Genomic DNA, 20,000 nt, shown 5'->3' on the forward strand with positions numbered 1-20,000 from the left:
CATGGTTGTTATTGTATAGAACACAGCTCTGTAAATGCTCGAGAAATTACAAGAAAAACGGTGATGATCTGCGTTGGTAAAAAGTAATGCAAATATTTCAGTGGAATACTTTGTGCCGAGGGGAATGAGAGAAGTCTAACATTGATGTGTCCTTGTCAAGAAAAAGAAAAGAGAATAGCGATCTTACCACAAAACCAACGGAGTACCAGCTCATATTTTCAATAATCCTAATGAAAAGAATTGACACGCACAACACTTTTTCCTTAAGGGAGACAACAAGGTAATGGTAGAATAATATAGATCTATTCACCCATACAGAGATTCTACACAGATTAAAGTTATGTCCGAAACTAAAAACAAGTATAATCACTTTCCAGATGGTCATATTTTTTTCGCCAGATAAACACACGCACTATATATTCGTTCTTCACTTCAGCTTTATTATTGTTCTTATTTTAGTGTCCTTTCATCACACATTTTGTGACCTCTTCAGCTACTCTCCATCCCACGTGTCTCTTCCTGTTCTGTTTAGTCCAAGATTTCAAAAGACACTAAAATAATAATTATAATAACGAATATATAGTGCGTGTGTTTATTTGGGGAAAAAAACATGGCCATCCCGAAATATAAAAATATCTGTTTCAACATATGATTTCACACCAGGAGTCTTGTAAAACAAATATAGAAACGTACTTATATATATTGCGGCAGAGGCCATGGATCTGCACCTAAAGAAATTGTGTCAGTTGCTGATGGTGGTGCAGCATCTGTTGTGGCTGTACAGGCCCACACGGGAATGGCAGTCACGCATACGTCGACTGCATTTGAAGGAGCTCTCTACCGATGCTACTGATTTTCCTTCCGTCTGATGGTGCGTCCCTGCTTTCCTTGCGCTCTCTTCATTCCATTCCGCAGTATTTGCCTCCAGTCTGGACGATGATGAAGTCGTCCTCGTGCTCTTGTGCCATAGCCACTAGCAGAGGCACCCGGCGTTGCCCGAGAAGGAAATCGTTCCTTATATATTGGAAGAAAAAAGGTAAAATATGCTGTATAGAAATTTGTTATTCTAAATTGAACTTATTTCTCAGTTGGGAAATCAATTCTGAATTCATAATATATATAAATAATAATAATAATAATAATAATAATAATGAATAAAAAATCTTATCACAAATAGATAGATAGATAGATAGATAGATAGATAGATAAATATAATTATATACAATTATATGCACCTATTATAGCTTCGGGGCGACCCAAAGCCTCGCAAGTGAATTTGGTAGACGGAAACTAAAAGAAGCCAGCCATTCATATATAGTAAACACACACACACACACTCACACACACACACACACATACACACACACACACACATACACACATACATATAACCATGTGAGTATGCCTTTATGTCTGTGCTTATCACCCTTGACGACTAGTGTTAGTTTGTTTACGTCCCTGTAAAATAGCAGTTCAGCTGGTTTCCATGAAAGTTTCCTAAGGCAGGATGAATGATGGGTTTTTCAATTTGAGGCAAAAAGAAAGAGACAATCCATACAGTAGAAACACCTCTACTCCCCTGCTGCAATGAAGGCTAAGTCGTTTCATTTATAGGGAAGGTGATGGCCTCAGTTTTTTGGGATGCAAAAGGCATTGTGCTTATTGAAAAGGTCTACACCATCAATGGAGAGTACTATGCTAACTTCCTGTATCAGTTACGAAGGGCTGTCAAGACCAAACTCCCTGGAAAACTGGCGAAAGTAATTGTTTCATGAGCACAAGTCCTTGGTTTTAATGACTGCTCTGCATGACTGTGGTTTTGAAATTGTTGATTACCGTCCTTATTCTCCTGATTTGGTTCCTGATTCCCTGGTGAGGCTCAGTGTTATCTATCTTAGTAGAATGGCACAGCCGATAAAGATAGTCTTGCTCAGTAGTTTATCCTATCAGTCCCCAAACGCAAATTGTTTTATACATAATTTCTCACATTTATCTCAAGGGTGAAGCTTTTATATGGTGGGCCGAGTGTATTGATCAAATTGACTTAAATACATACCGACCTCAAAACATTTCATATTATGCGTCAATATTAAAAAACAAATTAAGTTGGCCATAGTAGGACTTTTATTTTCTCAACGAAAAGGTACGTGACTGGCTATCACAAAACATTTAGCTTCACACGTTAGCAACTGCATTTATGCATTTATACTTTTCTTCTTTAACCGATTCCAAGCTGTAGGTTGTCGGCATTTTGGAACTACGTATCACCATCATCGTCGTCATTCGCATCACCATCATCATCATCATCATCATCATCATCATCATCATCATCATCATCATCATCATCATTATCATCATTATTATTATTATTATTGAGTGAGAGAGCAGTGCATGCCATCAAAGTGACACTGGGGTAAAATATACGAAGCCCATTATGCCCATCATGACTACCCGTCTGATAAGGGTACACCAGGCACATGCATCACAACCATATGTGCGCGACATTGTGATCTCATATCAAGATAAACAGCGCATGACCTCGCAGGTGGGGCCCAGTTAGAAATTTCTTCGGGTCGAGTAGCCTATCTCGTTCAAAAGGTCCCTGAATAAGGTTTGTTTAAGGATGTTGAGCAAAACACCCATGTTTTCAAAGGTGAATCATTCAAACCCCAAAGAATTCCTCTCAACACATGGCTATGATGCTCCCCCACTACTTCTGCTCATGATCAGAGATGCACATAACGTAAGCCACCAAGGGACATGCTCAACTGGTTAAGGTCAAACAACTGACAAGCAAATCTGTGGTGCTGAGCAGAATATTTGCTGTAGCCCATCTTTTATACCAAGACAAAACAATGTACATGATAACACTTCCAATCCGTTAATATTATTATTATTATTATTATTGTTGTTGTTGTTGTTATTATTATTATCATTATTATCATCATCATCATCATTATTATTATTAAGTCGGCGAGCTGGCAGAATCGTTAGCACGCCAGGCGAAGTGCTTAGCGGTATTTTGTCTTTACGTCCGGAGTTCAAATTCCGCCGAGGTCGACTTTGCTTTTCATCATTTCGGGATCGATAAATTAAGTACCAGTGAAACACCGGGGTCGATGTAATCGACTAGTTACCTCCCCCAAAATTTGAAGCCTTGTTCCTCCAGTAGAAAGGATTATTATTATTTTGTTTGACTTTTGCTTTGCATTTGTACAAGTTGATTCAAAGTCTCACCCAGAGGCTTCAAGAGCCAACAAGTTAGAAGTTCATGCTGGCGTTATACCTAGAGTGCCATATATTTGGTTTTGTACATAGTACTGTTCCAGAGAATGTTTAAGAACCCATAAGAAAATTATGTGCTTGTTTTAAAATTTGAGATTACATAGAAAGTATTTTGCGCAGGATATGGGCAGTTCCTATGAGCACTATCTGTTGAATTTTTGCCATTTTGGGGTTTCCTGGTATCTGAGCTAGGTAGCAATCAGCCCCTTTTGCTATCATTCCCATACCCAGTGAATGTATTGTGAAGCTCTGTCATGTCTGTTGAGATACTCTGAAGGCGCAAGAAGACTGCACATGGAGACAACATGATCAATGGTTTCATTTTGTTTACATACACGACATGTCGGGAAGCTGCCGTTCTTTAATATGTTGGTCTGGTAGTTCCTTGTAGGTAGGCATTGATCTTGCGCTGTTATGATAAACCCTTCTGTTTCAGATTTTAAGCCAGAATACAATAACCATTGATGGGTAAGGGCTTTGCCAACATCGGCATTCTTCGCTTTCTTTGGGTATTTGCCACAGAGGTTTTTCTTGCCATTTATCAGTTAGAATATCTAAGGCAGCAGTTTTAGCACGGGTTTTCATACGCTAAACTTTTTCTGCGCTTGTTTCTAGTATGACTAATTCCGGAATTTGTTGTATTTGGAATTCGCCTGTTTTGTTACTGAGTAAGATGCTTTCTTGTTTTCATGTTTTGAGACAAGTTTTAACATCCAGTCCTCAGAGTTTTTCAGGTAGGTGTCTAGGCCAACTGTGGCAATCTTCATTGTTAGTGCCAGTTGTAAAAGTCCACGGCCTCTCTCTTTTCTTGGCAGATAGGGTCATTCTATATCTGCCTTAGGGTGGTGCATTCTCTGCATTGTCAACAGTTTTCGTATTTTCCTGTCAAGATTACATATTTCAGTAATTCACCAGTTAATGATATTGAAACTGTAAGTCACGACTGGTATGACTAAAGCATTGATCGCTACGATCCTGTTTCTCGCGTTCAGCTCTGTCTTAAGTATTGCTCTCACTCTGCGATAACATTCTCTTCTGATCCTTTCCCTCATCACCGAATACCTGATTCCGTCCCTTTCAAGTACGCCTAGGTATTTGTAGCTCTCCGCTGGTTCTAACTCTTTTATGACATTCTGCTGGTCAAGGTTAACGTTAGATGTTTCTGTCATTTTTTCCTTTAATAAAGGTAGCTTTTGCACATTTATCGTGGCCAAATTGCATCCTGACGTCATCACTGAATTGTTTAACAACCGCTAGTAAGCTCTGGAGTTGTTGGTAATTTTTTTGCAAAGAGCTTTAAATCATCCATGTAAATGAAATGATTTATATTTTTATCAAACATTTTATAACCGTACTTAGCATCATTGAGCAATTTTGAGGGAGGAATTAAGGCTAGACAAAAGAGAAGTAGTGATAGTGAGTCACCTTGGAAAATGCCACATGAAATTCTTACATCTTCAGCATTTAGAGATTCATTGTCACTGTTCAAACTCAGTGTGGTTCTCCATGATCTCATATTTACAGACAAAAAGTTTCGCAGAGTAGGCGCTATTTTATACATTTCCAGACATTTCTTAATCCAGCTATGTGGTAGGTAATCAAAAGCTTTTTTATAGTCTATCCAGGCGATTAACAAGTTTTTGTGTCGTTTGTGACAACCTTCTAAGATCATCTTATTGAAGAGTAGCTGATCTTTACAACCATAAGATCAACGTCTACATCCTTTTTGCTCATTAGGGAAAATGCAACTTTCTATTAAAAAACTATAGGTATATTTAGTCAGGACAGATGTTAGCGTTTTATACATTGTTGTTAAGTAGGTTATGGGTCTATAATTTGTTGGTTCATTTGTTTCTTCATTTTTTGGAAGTAGGAATGTTAAACTATTAGCTAGCCAAGAGGGCATTATATTAGGATGTTGCAAAACATCATTGTAAAAATTTGTTAGCAGTTCATGGCTCCCTGGGAAGGCATTCAACCAGAAGTTAGGAATTTTATACTTTCTTGGAGACATCCATTTGCTTGACCTCTTGTGATCAGATCTTATATCTTCTACCTTGACACCCTCCCGCTTTTGCTCTAAGGAGTTTAAGTCTGTAGATATTCTATCAATCCAAGGGGCCTTTTCACTGTTTTTTCTTCTGCCAAAATTTTATTCCAAAATTCCTGCACCTCTTCTTTTGATGGGACAGACTTTATTGTAACTGGTGCTTTCCCTATCTTCCTGTAAAAAAATGTTGGGGTTATTTTTTAACATGTTGTCATTGAAGAATCTTACGCACTTTTCATAGCTTGCTATGCAAGCAGCTATAGCACATATATTTTGCTTGATGGTTTCTATGGTGGCATCAATGTCAAATATGATTTTCATATATTTTTTTCTTTCATTTTCGGGTTTTTGACGGTTTGGTAATCTTGTCAAACTTAGTTTTTCAAACATTCTATATCAGCCCTAAGTAGCTTAATTTGGGGTTGAATACGCTCTTGCCAAGAAGGCTTTTTGTGGGAATGTTGTTGTTTTCTAATCTTATTTCTTTATTGCCCACAAGGGGTTAAACATAGAGGGGACAAACAAGGACAGACAAATGGATTAAGTCGATTACATCGACCCCAGTGCGTGACTAGTACTTAATTTATCGACCCCGAAAGGATGAAAGGCAAAGTCGACCTCGGCTTTCCGGTATTGACTTCGTGTGTGTGTTTCGCACATGTTTCACTGAGACATCGTGCATAAGAGGAACTGCTTTGTATGGCAGTAAAATTTCTTTTTAATTTTATTATTTTCGTTAAAAGGCCGCTTCCTTCAAGTCTTCCACAGGTTCCTTTATCTAATTCCATCGATGTTATTGGATTAGATTTGTTTTTGAATGGGGAGCCCGGTGTAGTATATCCATGTTGTTATTCAGTGTAGTACATCCATGTTATTATTATCATTATTATTATTATTATCGTCATCATCGTCATCATCATCATCATCATCATCATCATTATCATCATCATCATCATAATCATCAATATATTAGGAAAATGAAGGTCGAGAGGGAAGTGCTGTCAAAAAGGTTGTTGACAGACAAAATGGTTGGGGCAAACGAACCTACACTAAGCATCGGAGAACAGCAAATGTATAAGAACTCGTGACTTTGGTGTTCAGGATAATCCTGGATCTGCAGGGTTCTTCGATTGGCTTTTGTTCGAGATTTTCCTGCATGATTTATGTGGTCACATACCTTTGTACATTATGTATACTTTTATCTCATATCACTGTCGTTTCTCTTTTTATCCCGTCGTCTTTTACGTAAACCCCGACACAAATTTTAAACTGTTCTTGTGATATCTATCTCATCTATGTCCCTGAGGCAAATAAAAGAAATCGTCATCATCATCATCATCATCATCATCATCATCATCATCATCATCATCATCATCATCATCATCATCATCATCATCATCATCATCATTATCATTTTCAAAGATGTTTTCCTGGGGCTGAAAAGTAGTAACATTGTCCTGCGAAGGACTGCCACATTGTGTTAGCAAATAAACTTTACTCTATGGTACTGTTACTACATATCTGTCGCTCAGAGATTTAAAACTAGTTGTTTTTCTCTTTATGAGATCAGTGACTGTGTGTCGCATTAAAAGTATATTCTGTGAGCAAGATCAAGTGGCAGCCATCTCTAGCCGGCGATTGTCCTGTATCGAAGAAAAGAAATAACACAGAAACCATTGGTCTACAGGTATTGCTAAGGCTAGAAAGGGAGCAATAGACTCCCTTGCTCACAGTATACGGACACAGACCATGTGTCGATAGCGAGCTGGAAAAGATGTTTTCTTGGGACTAAAAAGTTGTAACATTGTCCTGCGTAGGACTGCCACATTGTGGTGGCAAATAGATTTTACTGTACGTACTGTTACTACATATTTCTCGCTCAGGGATTTAAAACTAGTTGTTTTTCTCCTTATGTATACATGCATAATTACATACGTACATATTACGGTGAAGTATGCACACATCACCGAAGAAAAACAGCGGCCTTGGCACTCTCGAAGTCAGAAATGAAATGACTCAGTTGTTGACGCATTGGAAACTTTTAGCCAACGCTGTTATTGCTCACATAAATATGCAAATAAATAAATATGCAAATAAATAAACGACAGCAAAAATTCGGTTTTTGGCAGGGTAACGATAGTTGTTCTTGGAACTCATTGTAATGATGCTGATGCGATGATATATTTATATTATGCAACCCCAATCCCTTTAAAAATAAAGCAAAACATGAACATGCTAAAATCAGCCAATGTTTTAGGGATCTTCAGTCATATGCTCTCTCATTTCACCTGTTTTGAAATATGCGAAGAGATTAACGCTTTGTTGTAATATGTATTTACCGTAATGCGTCGTGCTGGAAGGGCCGTTAGCACGCTGGGCAAAATGCTTAGAAGCATTAGAAGCATTTTATCCGTCAAGGTTGATTTTGGCTTGCATTCTTTCAGGGTCGATAAAATAAGTACCACTCGAGCACTGGTAAATTGTGCGACCAGTTTTCTGTAATCAGGGAATTCATTAGGATGCAAATAATGCTGTAACACTACTACCACTAAATTATGCCTAATACCGTGTTATCGAAACTTCTGACTGATGGGCCCTCTGGTTATATGGATTTCTGACTAACGAATCTGCTGGCAATAGAACATCCCTCACTAGCCTTGTGGTATCGAACAGGGTGTCGCGTTGTTGATAAGTTAGTCCCTTAACCACATACCTTTGTCGTCTCCAACCTCTTAAATCTCAAAGCTGCAGGAAACAGTACTAATCACTTCCTTTATTACCCAACTCCCCCCCCCCCTCTCTCTCTCCATCTATCTATCTCTTTCTTTCTCTATCTCTCTCTTTCTCTCTCTCTCTCTCTCTCTCTCTCTCTCTCTCTCTCTCTCTCTCTCTCTCTCTCTTTGTCTGTCTCCTGTCTCTCTCTGTTTCTCTCTCTCTGACGTTATTCCTTCCTAGTAGCCATCAGTACGAGTTTTCATAAAGTTACATCTACCAGAAAAAAGGAGAAGTAAAATTTTGATCTAGATTCACAATGGGACAGTTATGGCTGAAACGTCTTCGATCAGAGCTGATCCGAAACTAAACAACATTTTGCTCTCTTACATCACACACCAGTAGTTTTTCGTTGTTGAGGACTATAAAAAACAGAAACAATGTTATTGCAGGTGATATCAATAAGCCCTTCAAATGAGATTTACTTGATAATCTTGGAGCTAAGTTGTTCACCTATAATCTGCATCTGTCCTTTATTTCTTTGACTGTAAGTTTTCTGTCATATCGCACTATAGCAAATTTCTTGTCAAGGACCTCTCAAACCTACACACAGTCAGTTATTATGTATTTTATATTAACATGATATAAAATCATCTTTATGCTTCTTTAAGAGCCCATAGATAGATAGATAGATAGATAGATAGATAGATAGATAGATAGATAGATAGATAAATAGATAGATAGATAGGTGTGCGTGTGTGTGTTATTTATGCATGCGTGTACATGTTCGTGTGTGCGTGCGTATGTGTATGCTGTACTTTTACAACGGGAATAATTCACTATAGCCCTACATTGCTTCTATGATCAGAGACTTTGAAAACACATTTTTCAATGATGACAAAATCTTTTCATTTTAACTAAAGTAAAAGGCACGATCTTTACATATTACCAAGGGAAGTCTTGTAGCATAGCTTTTCCACTTACTTATGAAGAACGACAAAATTAAACACCTGAAAGTCGCTTCAAACGCGATTCCTTTCAATGATCTCATATGGTGATCACACGAATATAACATTACCAAAATCACGTTTGATGATCAGACCCCTGCTTCGTTCCGTTCAGGAAAATACTTAAGCCCTGGCTACGTTTATTTGATTGAATCTCTGCACATATATATGTAATAGTGTTGCCGCTACATACAGAAACATCCTAAACCACAGCTTGAAATGTGCATTCAGCAATACACTACAGTTACTGCCTCACAGACGCTATATTTTATCTTTCTGATCATCTGCCACTACAAAAAATAAATACTTGGTCTTATAAACTAGTAAAACACATACACCTTCCAATTAGGCCCATCTTGTGTGCCTATTCTTCTCTCTACAACACAACATAACTTTAGAAATTCTTTCCCATCCTCTTTTTCCTACCTATGCCTATTTACAAATGTTCAAGGTAAACATAATCCGCATCACTTTCGAACCTTTGATGGCCGGCAAAATAGAATGCCCACCATTTTTGTTTTAGACAATAAAAATTTAAATGAGCATTCACGCTTTGAAGGAAAATTACCACGAAAAATATATACGCTCGGCAAGGAGAGAAATTTTCCATGACACAACTTCTTTTCATAGATATATCTTACCAAGCATAAAAATTTCTATACCTATGTTTTCTTTCTCAAATATTTAATAGCTATCAAGTTACTGGCTTTTTTTATGTATATAATTTTTCTTGTCCCAGTAACAAAGCTGTATACAATTGCGACATATATTTCATTAACTATAATGAAAAGTATGTCACAACCTATATTTCCAGTTTTACAACATTTCGAATGCTACAACCAGTTGTTTTCGGACAGCTTTTCGCATTGAAAAAAGTACTTGTTTCTTTGTGAGACTTTCTCTTCGCATGAGTGCGTGTGAACATGTGTGTGTGTGTGTGTGTGTGTGTGTGTGTGTGTGTGTGTGTGTGTGTGTGTGTGTGTGTGTGTATGTGTTTGCGTGTGAGTGTGTGTGCGTGCGTGTGTGTATGTGTGTGTGCATCTGTGTAGGAGGTCATGCATGCAAGAGTGTAATAATAAGCCGAATTTGCAATCCTCATGCCGCAGAAATTGCATCATTGTTTTCTTGCAACCGTCCACGTCTATAGTCTAGTAAGCTCAAAAAGTATCTTTCATGTATTCATGCCTTAGCACCTGAGTTTTGATTCGATTATCACAACCGTGTTTGTACTGCGAAAAATATCCAAGACAGTTATTGCCGCCACCACTATGTTAGTAGTGATTTTCTTCCCCAAATCCTCCCCGAGTGTAGCAATCTATCCTAACTCCTCTTCGTAATCTTCCAACCCTTCTTTGTTAAGTAACCGATTCACATCTAGCATGCTTCTGAACATCCAACTGTTTCTTGTCTTTGATAATAAATATTGTTAGCCTTGATGCCTATAATTCTATAAGCGGTTCCTATAAACTTTCGTTCTTGAAAGGACAGGTTTCATTTTTAATACTTATGTTTCTGTCTAAAAGATTTGTCTTCATTGACAATACGAAGGTCGCAAACTTGTAATCTATAAAGCGAATTTCCGCTAAAATGTAGACTGTTAATTAGCACCTTTATTTTACTAGGTAAAACGTAGTCGATCTGTTCACGTTGTAGCTGTGTTTGCAATGTCTCCAGACCGATTAAACTACTCGGGGACCGGTTCGGTCCAGACCTCCAAATGGAGAAGAACTGGGATGAGATAATGAGCAGAGTGGTCACTCTCATCCAGCTATGGGCCGAGATGAAGCTATCTCTAAAAGGTCAGGCTGAGGAGGCGAATGCTTACATCGCATCCATCATCTACTACTGCCTGACTGTCATGCCTTGTCCTGACTCTACTATCACGAAACTGAACGTATATGCTTTCGAAGGGGTACGTTCTACATAAGTGGGAGTTGATGGGGCTCCCTGGCTTCTCAATGATCTTAATGTTGAGTTTGGTCTCCTTCTGAGCCTTCCTAAATTTATGGGCTAGTTACCCATGGTGTGTAACCTTTACAAACATCGCTGTATATGTATGTATGTATATATATATATATATATATATATATATATATATATATATATATATATATATATATATATATATATATATTTGTTAAAGAGGACAACAAAAGGTAAAACAAGACAAGCAACTCAATATACGTTATTATTATTAGAAAAATTTTAAGTCTTACAGCTGTTTCTGGGATATCCCTTCTGTCATCGGAGACAGATAGAGAAAAAGTGAAGTGTATAGATTAAGAAAACGATGAAACAAAGGACTGGAGAAAAAGAAATAAAGAAAAAAGAAGCATAAAAGTTCACAGTTCAGCTTTCCGACAGTGTAGATGGCAGTTCTAGATTTACATAAGATTGTACCTAAGGACTTATGGACTGCCATCTACACTATCGAAAAGTTGAACTTTGAACTATTTATGCTCTTTCTTTCTTTCTTTCTTTCTTTCTTTCTTTCTTTCTTTCTTTCTTTCTTTCTTTTTTCTCCAGTCCTTTATTTTATCGTTTCCTTAATTTTTCCTTATTTGTCTCCGATGACGGAATATCCCATATTTTGGGATACCCCAGAAACAGCTGTAAGACTTAAATTTTTTCTCATAATAATAACATATATGACATGAGATGCTTGTCTTGCCTTAGCGTTTGTTGTCCTCTTTAACAAATATATATTTCCTATATCGGAAATCTACAATGGTTCCATAACTCCCGTCTCGGCTATGAGCTTGGAGCCCTGGTAATCCATTACACCACTTAGCCAGCGTACCTAATAGTTTGGATCACTTGTGAACTAAACCCCCATATTTTGTGTATATATATATATATATATATATATATATATATATATATATATATATATATAATATAAATCCCATTCTCTCTGTGTGTGTATAAGGTTATGACAGCCGTATTTTTCAACTGATCGCGCTGAAATTTTACACATAAGTAAAAGACGTCACAGTGGGTGCATCAGTTAAATCTCATAACATAATCGTTAGTTTCAAAGTGAGATTTGCCCTTTTTTACTCAAAATCTTGATGGAATATCCAATTTCAGTAGCGCTTATTGGCCATCATTCAGCATATCACATACAAACCGCCGCTATGTTCGACCAATGCTGATCAGAGTGTTAATTGTATTAAGCCTTCTAAGCAATTTCATGAAAGAACATATGTGATTGCAGTAAAAATCGATATCATCCTAGAATGAACTGTACTCGAACACGTGCATCCAAGCATGTCATTCTGCTTAATAAATAAGCTAACACAAAAGAGTAAGAAGACAAGGAAATTATTTTGAATAAGTAAAAATGAAATAAAATATTAACTTTAACGAATAAATGGCACTAATTGGCTATGAGTCAACTGTGTGAATATTTTCTCACCACAAAATTCAATTGACAGTAGAAAATGACAAATTGATTAGTAATTCAACGTGGAAACTTGGATGACAAATATCTAAAACTTTAGCAAACAGTTTCTTATATAAAACAAAAAATGAGTGGTATTCTTAGACTTTTGCATGACTCACTTGATTTAATACGTACATGCCCATTGTTTATTCTTTAATTGCATTTCATGAAGAAGGAATATTAGTATCAACATTCCAAGGCAAATTCTTCTTATCATTTTTACCAATATTACAGTTCAAATTCATCGGTTAGATTCTAATAAAAGCACTATAATGGGTTGCTTTGACAAGCTTCAAACCGGCGAAGTGGCGGTGCTTCTAAACAAGTCTTAATAAGTGTGCTTCAAACCGTGATATTGTTCGTGAATGGCAAGTCTCGCGCCTTCAAAAAATAAATAAACTTCATCCTGCATATGATGCCCTCCAATATCCGTTATTGTTCGCCTATGGTGACGATGGCTACCATATTGACTTGTAAAAGTTTAATCCAAAAACGTTAACGGAAAACCATTTCACAAATGGAATTTTATGCATTTCGGCTTACGGTTCGCAACAATAACATCAACATTCTTCATAGAGCACTGACGCTCCTCAGTCAATACTGTGTAGACGCATTTGCTAAGGTAGGTATTTCTTATTTTATGATTTCTTTCGGAAAATTTCCTTACCCAGGTCACTAACTATATTTACCCCACACATTTTTTCCCTTTCCAGATTGACACTAAATGCCTCTAATGGATAAGATACCATCAAAAGGAATTGCGTACAAAAAAATATGGCAATCTTCGTGACGAAGTCAACCGAAAAGATCAGGTTAATGCTTCGAATATTGGAGGTTCTGTCGTTCTCGCATCATCATACATTGGAGGCGCCCGGTACATGCATGAAAAAGTGCAGGATGCTCTCATTTATGTCCACCACTGTGGCCGTCCAGATCTTTTCATCGTCTTCACTTGCAATCCAAAATGGGTTGATACCCAGTCTCACTTCGTGGCCCAAATCTTCCAGATAGCCACGCTTTCATCAGAGATGCCTCAGACACATTCTCAATGTTGGCTGGACCTAAGAAATTCCAGGCACACAGGTCCTGAGGACAGCTGATATCTTGAGTATTGAGGCAATGGTCCACAAGCAGCGGTTACGTTGGACTGGACACCTTATTAGAATGAAGGATAGCAGGATTCCTGAGCAGATGCTATATGCAGAACTTGTGAATGGAAGGAGACTCCGGCAGAAACCAAGGCTGCGATTTAAGGACTATGCCAAGTCCTCATTAAAGGCCTGTGATATGCTGGACACTGACTGGGAGAACAATGCCTGTCATCACCACAGATGGAGGAAGCAGGTTAAGGAGGGGATCGACACTTTTGAGAGAGCACGTATCCAGCATGAAGAACTTAAGCGAGCTGCACGAAAGCACACGGCTCGTATAGTGAATGTGGAAAGCTTGGTCTGCAATGTTTGCAGTCGTGTATGCTTGTCAAGAGCAGGGCGCATTAGCCACCAACGGAGCCGCAAATGCAAAATATAAGTTAGTCCTAGAGCGCACAATGTTCCTGAAGGTCGGCAATGGTTTTCCTCGGTCACGAGTGGACGGCCATCATGTATGTATGTATGTTTGTATATATCTATCCATCTATAGTCTTGTGAATGGAAACTGAAATAACTCTGTCGTTAGTATGTATGTATGTATGTATGTATGTATGTATGTATGTATGTATCTATCTATCTATCTATCTATCTATCTGTCTATACACAGACGCGCGCGCATATATGCATACTTCTATGCATGCGTGTATTTGTGTTTGCTCTATATTTGTGACCCCACCGCCTGACAACAAGTGTTATTTGTTGTTCCCTTAACATAGCAGTTCAGCAAAAGAGACCGATAGAATTAGTACCAACCTTATAGAATAACTACTGGGATCCATGAGTGCGAGTAAACCGTTCAAAGCGGTACCTTAGCATGGTCGTAGTTCAGTGAGTGTAACAAATAAAAACATATATAAATATAGGGTGACCTCCGCTACCAAAAAAAAAAAAACAGAACCCATAAAAATTTTATTAAATCCTAAAAGGTCCTGCAAATTTCTTGAAATTCTTGGCATAAAAGTCATGTTCTTTTTAAAATATACTCCAAATGACACACGTCGCTCAAACACTTACATACGTCGCGTAAAATTGTCAATTACTCGAACACATTTTTCTTTGGGGATTTCCCTGATTTCTGCTTTCAGTTCACCTATCGTTTGAGGTTTGTTCTAGTAAACATCCTTGAGATACCTCCAGAGATAAAAATCTGGGTGGTTTAAATCCAGTGAATGCGGTGCCAACTCAACGTCACATCTGTTGATCAGTCTCTCCTGACTTCGGTCTCAGCCAGGTTAGGGAGCCATTTGATGCGTAGGGGCTGACCCCGTCTTGCTGGAACCACTGTTCATCTCGATCTATCCCTCTACGTCATTTTATTTAAACAGTTTTATTCAAAGATTTGTGGGCTCTGTTTTTTGGGGGTCACCCTGTACATATATGATATACATACGTATAGACAAGTTAAAATAATGGTCATAACATATAATTCCTTTATTATAGCAAACTTGACTTACAGCTATTTCCAGTAGTCATATAGATAGGTTTACTCAATTGGTATATTGATCAACTGAGGTAAATTGAAAGACTTGAGAAAATTAATGATACCTTCGCCAGAGCCATTGCTGGAAATAAACAGTAGAAAAGGTAAAGGCAGGATACAATGAGGCGGGATCAACTGAGTGAGTGGTACTTGGTAGAAGTAGCATATACATATATATATATATTATCTGCTGTTATTTACTCTGTCCGGTCAGAAAGTTAACATTGGTTTCACGCAAAACCAATGAAAACTTTCTGACTAGCCACAAAATAATGGAAACACCTAGCATCATAACATCATAATTTTGAAATATCGATAAAACCGTCAAAAGCTTGATTATTTTTATGCTTTTTGATTTATTATTAGTGTTGCTAAATATGTTTTGCTAAAATTGCTGTTTCTTTTGAGATACCATCAGAAAAAGGTAATTAAAATTCATTAAAATGACAGATCTATCGGACTTCCAAAGAGATCAAATTGCTGGTGCTCGTATAGCAGGCGCTAGCGTAACGAAAACTGCCGAAATGTTTGGTGTATCAAGAGGTACTGTCTCGAAAGTAATGAAAGCCTTTGAGAAAGAGTGAAAAACCTCATCGTAGAAACAAAACTCCGGAAGAAAACCAAAACTTTCAGATAAGGACCGTCGAACTCTTACGCAAATTGTTAGAAAGGATCACAAAAGTACAGCCCCCAAGATTACTGCAGAGCTTAATGACCACCTCCAGAACCTAGTTAGCACAAAAACTGTTCACCAGGAGCAGCACAAAGCTGGATTTCATGGGAGGGCTGCAATCAGAAAACCACTATTTTCAAAAACGAACATTTCAAAGCGTTTAGAGTGAAGTAAAAACCTACAGAATTGGTCTCTAGAGTAGTGGAAGAATGTTATTTTCTCGGACAGTCATCCTTTACCTCATTTCCGACCACCGGCCGAATATACGGTGGAGACAGCAAAAAGAAGCATGTGACCCAGACTGCCTTCTTCCAACTATTAAACATAGAGGAGGATCTGTTATGATCGGGGGAGGGGGCTATGTCTTGGAAATCCGCCGGCCCAATGGTTTCCCTTCATGGCAGAATTAATAGTCAAGACTATTTAAACATTTTATGTGATCAAATTCATCCTATGGTTGTGGAACTGTTTCTGGAGGGAAACGCATCCTTTCAGGATGAGAATGCATCAATTCACAGAGCTAAACTTGTTACTGAATGGCACGAGGAACATTCTAGTGAAGTTGAACATCTTATCTGGCCACCACTGTCCCCAGATTTCCATATTATAGAACATTTATGGTGCATTTTAGAAAAGCAAGTAAGGAGTCGATATCCTCTACCATAATCACTATAAGAACTGAAGACTGTTTCCTTTGGAAACAATTCAAACTTTGTACGAGTCCATACCTCGTGGAATTCAAGCTGTAATTACTGCCAAAGGCGGTCCTACCCCATATTAAAATACATTTTTAAGGTGTTTCCATTACTTTGTCTAACCCCTGTATATGTGTGTATGTGTGCGCGCGTGCGCGTGTGTCTGTTTGTGTCTGTGTGTTTCTGTGTGTGTGTGTTTCTGTGTGTGTGTGTGGAGGCGCAATGGTCCAGTGGTTAGGGCAGCGGACTTGCGGTCGTGGGATCGCGGTTTCGATTCCCAGACTGGGCGTTGTGAGTGTTTATTGAGCGAAAACGCCTAAAGCTCCACGAAGCTCTGGCAGGGGTTGGTGGTGAATCCTGCTGTTCTCTTTCACCACGATTTTCTCTCATTCTTTCTTCCTGTTTCTGTTGTACCTGTATTTCAAAGGGTTGGGCTTGTCACACACTGTGTCACGCTGAATCTCCCCGACAACTATGTTCAGGGTACACGTGTCTGTGGAGTGCTCAGCCACTTACACGTTAATTTCACGAGCTGGGTGCCACGACGATATATATATATAAGGAAAATAAGACAAAGCAGAAAATGCTTAAGCAATTTCATCATGAAGAACATTTTAGTGGATAAATTAAATGAAATATTTTTTTAAATATTTCCACAGTTTTCAAATGCAAGGGACATTTTCTTTTTTCCTGTCTGTCTACAATTTATCTGAAAATTACAAGTTACTTTCAAAGTATTGTTAGGGTCTATGGACTGATATTCTTAATGTATACAGATTTGTGAGATATATACATAAGTTTTAGGAGTTATTTACAAATATTTCAAGGGTGGAGAGAAGAATTGATTGTTGTTCTGTTCTAGTGGGGGTTGGTTGTTCCTAAAATGAATTAATGTTCAGTTCTGGTTTATATTTCTGGATGAATGAGGCTTCTTTATTAAGACGAGCTTGTGTTGAGGTCCAGTCAGCAAATTTGTACAGAAGGAATATATAGAATTGTGGTTGCAATTGTTTAGCACATAGGTCAATATGTTCGCTGAGATATATCTGGCGATATTGTGGTGAAGCTATTTGTTGACGGTGCACCGTACAGCGGCGTTGGATTTTCCCGTACTTCCGACATAATCTTTCTGGCAGCCCGAGCATCTGATCACATAAATTAGATTTTCGAACGCACAAGTGAAATGTGATTTGATTGTAAAATGTTGCCCTTGTTTGAAATCGTATTCTGACCCTTCGAAAAGGTTGGGACATGTTCTACAGTTGGAGTGATTACATTTTTTCACTTTTGCGTTGGTTGTAGTTGGGGGTAATTTTGCATTTGCTAGTATTTTCTTTAGTGAGTTTGACTGTTTGTTGCTTTTGACTATTTTAAGGTAACGTAGAATTCTGTTCAGTTTAGGGTCTTATGTAGTATTGGTAGATTTTTGCATGCTTGTGTTGAATGCTTCTTTGTTTCTGGGGTTGTATGTTGATATGTAGGGTTGTATGTTTTAAGAGTAGGCTTGTTGTTGTCTGTGGTTTTTCTTAGTGCCTCAGTATTGATGGATTTCGCACGTTTTATCCCTTCATTTATAAGTTGGATTGGATAGTGCCTGTCCAGGAGTATGTTTTGAGTTCTTGTAATCTTAAATCCCTGGTATTTATGTTTTGAGTTCTTGTAATCTTAAATCCCTGGTATTTTTCTCCGAAACGATGGTGCAGATACTTCTTGTGAGATTGAAGAGGATGTTTGTTTTCGTATGTCTCGGGTGACAAGAGCTAAAAAGAAGGTATTGCATAGTATCTGTCATTTTATAAAAGATGTCTGTTTCTATTTTGTTGTTGTTGACTGCAAAAATTGACTGCAAAAATTATTGTCAACAACAAAAATGGTGTCCCCATGATTTTAAAAAATTTTCCCTGTACTGAAATCTGAGACCTTGGAAGTTTAATAAACGTAAGACGCGAAACCAGTACTCCCAGTTTATTATATAATGTAGTAATACAACCTTTTGTTTCATTATGTTCTTAATATTAGCATAAATTTTATTATACAAATCTCCTGTGCATTTTTACATATTTTTCTTTCTTATATATATATATATATATATATATATATATATATATATATGTGTGTGTGTGTGTGTGTGTGTGTGTGTGTGTGTGTGTGTGTGTGTGTGTGTAAATATTAAATTTTTATTCTACAAAAGTATAGAATAACCCTTCAGATTAATGCCAAAATGTATTTGTTATAACTGGACATAAAAATGAAGATTAATATGATTACACACACAGATACACACACACACACACACACACACACACACACACACACACACACACAGATACACACACACGCACGAACGCGCGCACACACACACTTACATACACACACAATCGTGAGTTGGCTGAAAAGCTCATAGGCTGTCCAAGATCTCATCATAGAATGTGACCGAATGTGGTTCCCCTTGCGGCCAACACATTTCTTCCATCGGTGTCGCAATGTTTGGATCCAACTGGTGAAGAAGCTTCCCTCCCTGTTGCTCGAAAAAGTATTCAACGGCAGATGTGACGTCATTATAACTTCGATTCTGGTTCCCAGCCAAGAGTTTTTTTTTCTCGTGTTGGAGAGACAAATGATAGTCAGATGGGGCCAAATCAGGAAAATAGGGACGGTGATCAACCAGTTCAAAGCCACAGTCATACACACCAGCCACTGAAGCCGAAGACTTGTGAGCTGGAGCATAGTCTTTATGAAACAAAACTCCATTCGTCAGTTTTCTTGGACGTTTAGTCTTCGTAACTGTCTCAGCAAGTTGGTATAGTACCCTTTTTCGACAGTATGACCTTTTTGAAGATAATCAATAAATACAATGACTTTTGCATCTCAAACAGGGAGGCCATCACCTTCTCTGCAGATGAAACGACCTTGGCCTTCTTTTGAACAGGTGAGGTGGAGGTTTTTCCACGGCATGGATTATCTCTTTTTCTCTGGCTCAAAGTGATGAACCCATCACACATTCCGGTTAAGGAAACGTTCAAGGTAACCAGCTGGATCCGCCTCAAGCAATGTCTGATTTTCCTGTAATGCGATCAGCTTCTTGCGCTTTTGATCAGATGTCAGAAGACGTAGCACCCACCGAAGAGAATATTCTCAACTCTCTTATGGCATACGTTAATAGCATTGACTATTTGATTTATAGTCAATCGTCTGCCATCTGTCACCATATACTGAACAATGTTTTCCTCGGTGATGGTAGTTGCAGGACATCCAGACCTTTGGTCATCTTCAAGACTTTCTCTTCCTCTCCTAAATTCAGCTGCTCACTTTTGCACTGCTGATAAAGCTGGAGCGTCATCCCTTAATGTAACAACCATGTGAACATGAATGTCTTTAAGAACCAAACCGTTTTTCTGCAGGTATTGATAACACCACGGTGACAAATTTTATCCACTTTCAAGAGAAGTTGCTACTAGTTATTTTCGAAGTCTTCTTTGAAAAATCAGATGTCAGTTTACAT

Source organism: Octopus bimaculoides, chromosome 1 (assembly GCF_046866305.1).
Source record: "Octopus bimaculoides isolate indiv1 chromosome 1, ASM4686630v1, whole genome shotgun sequence".
Classification (NCBI taxonomy): Eukaryota; Metazoa; Mollusca; class Cephalopoda; order Octopoda; family Octopodidae; genus Octopus; species Octopus bimaculoides.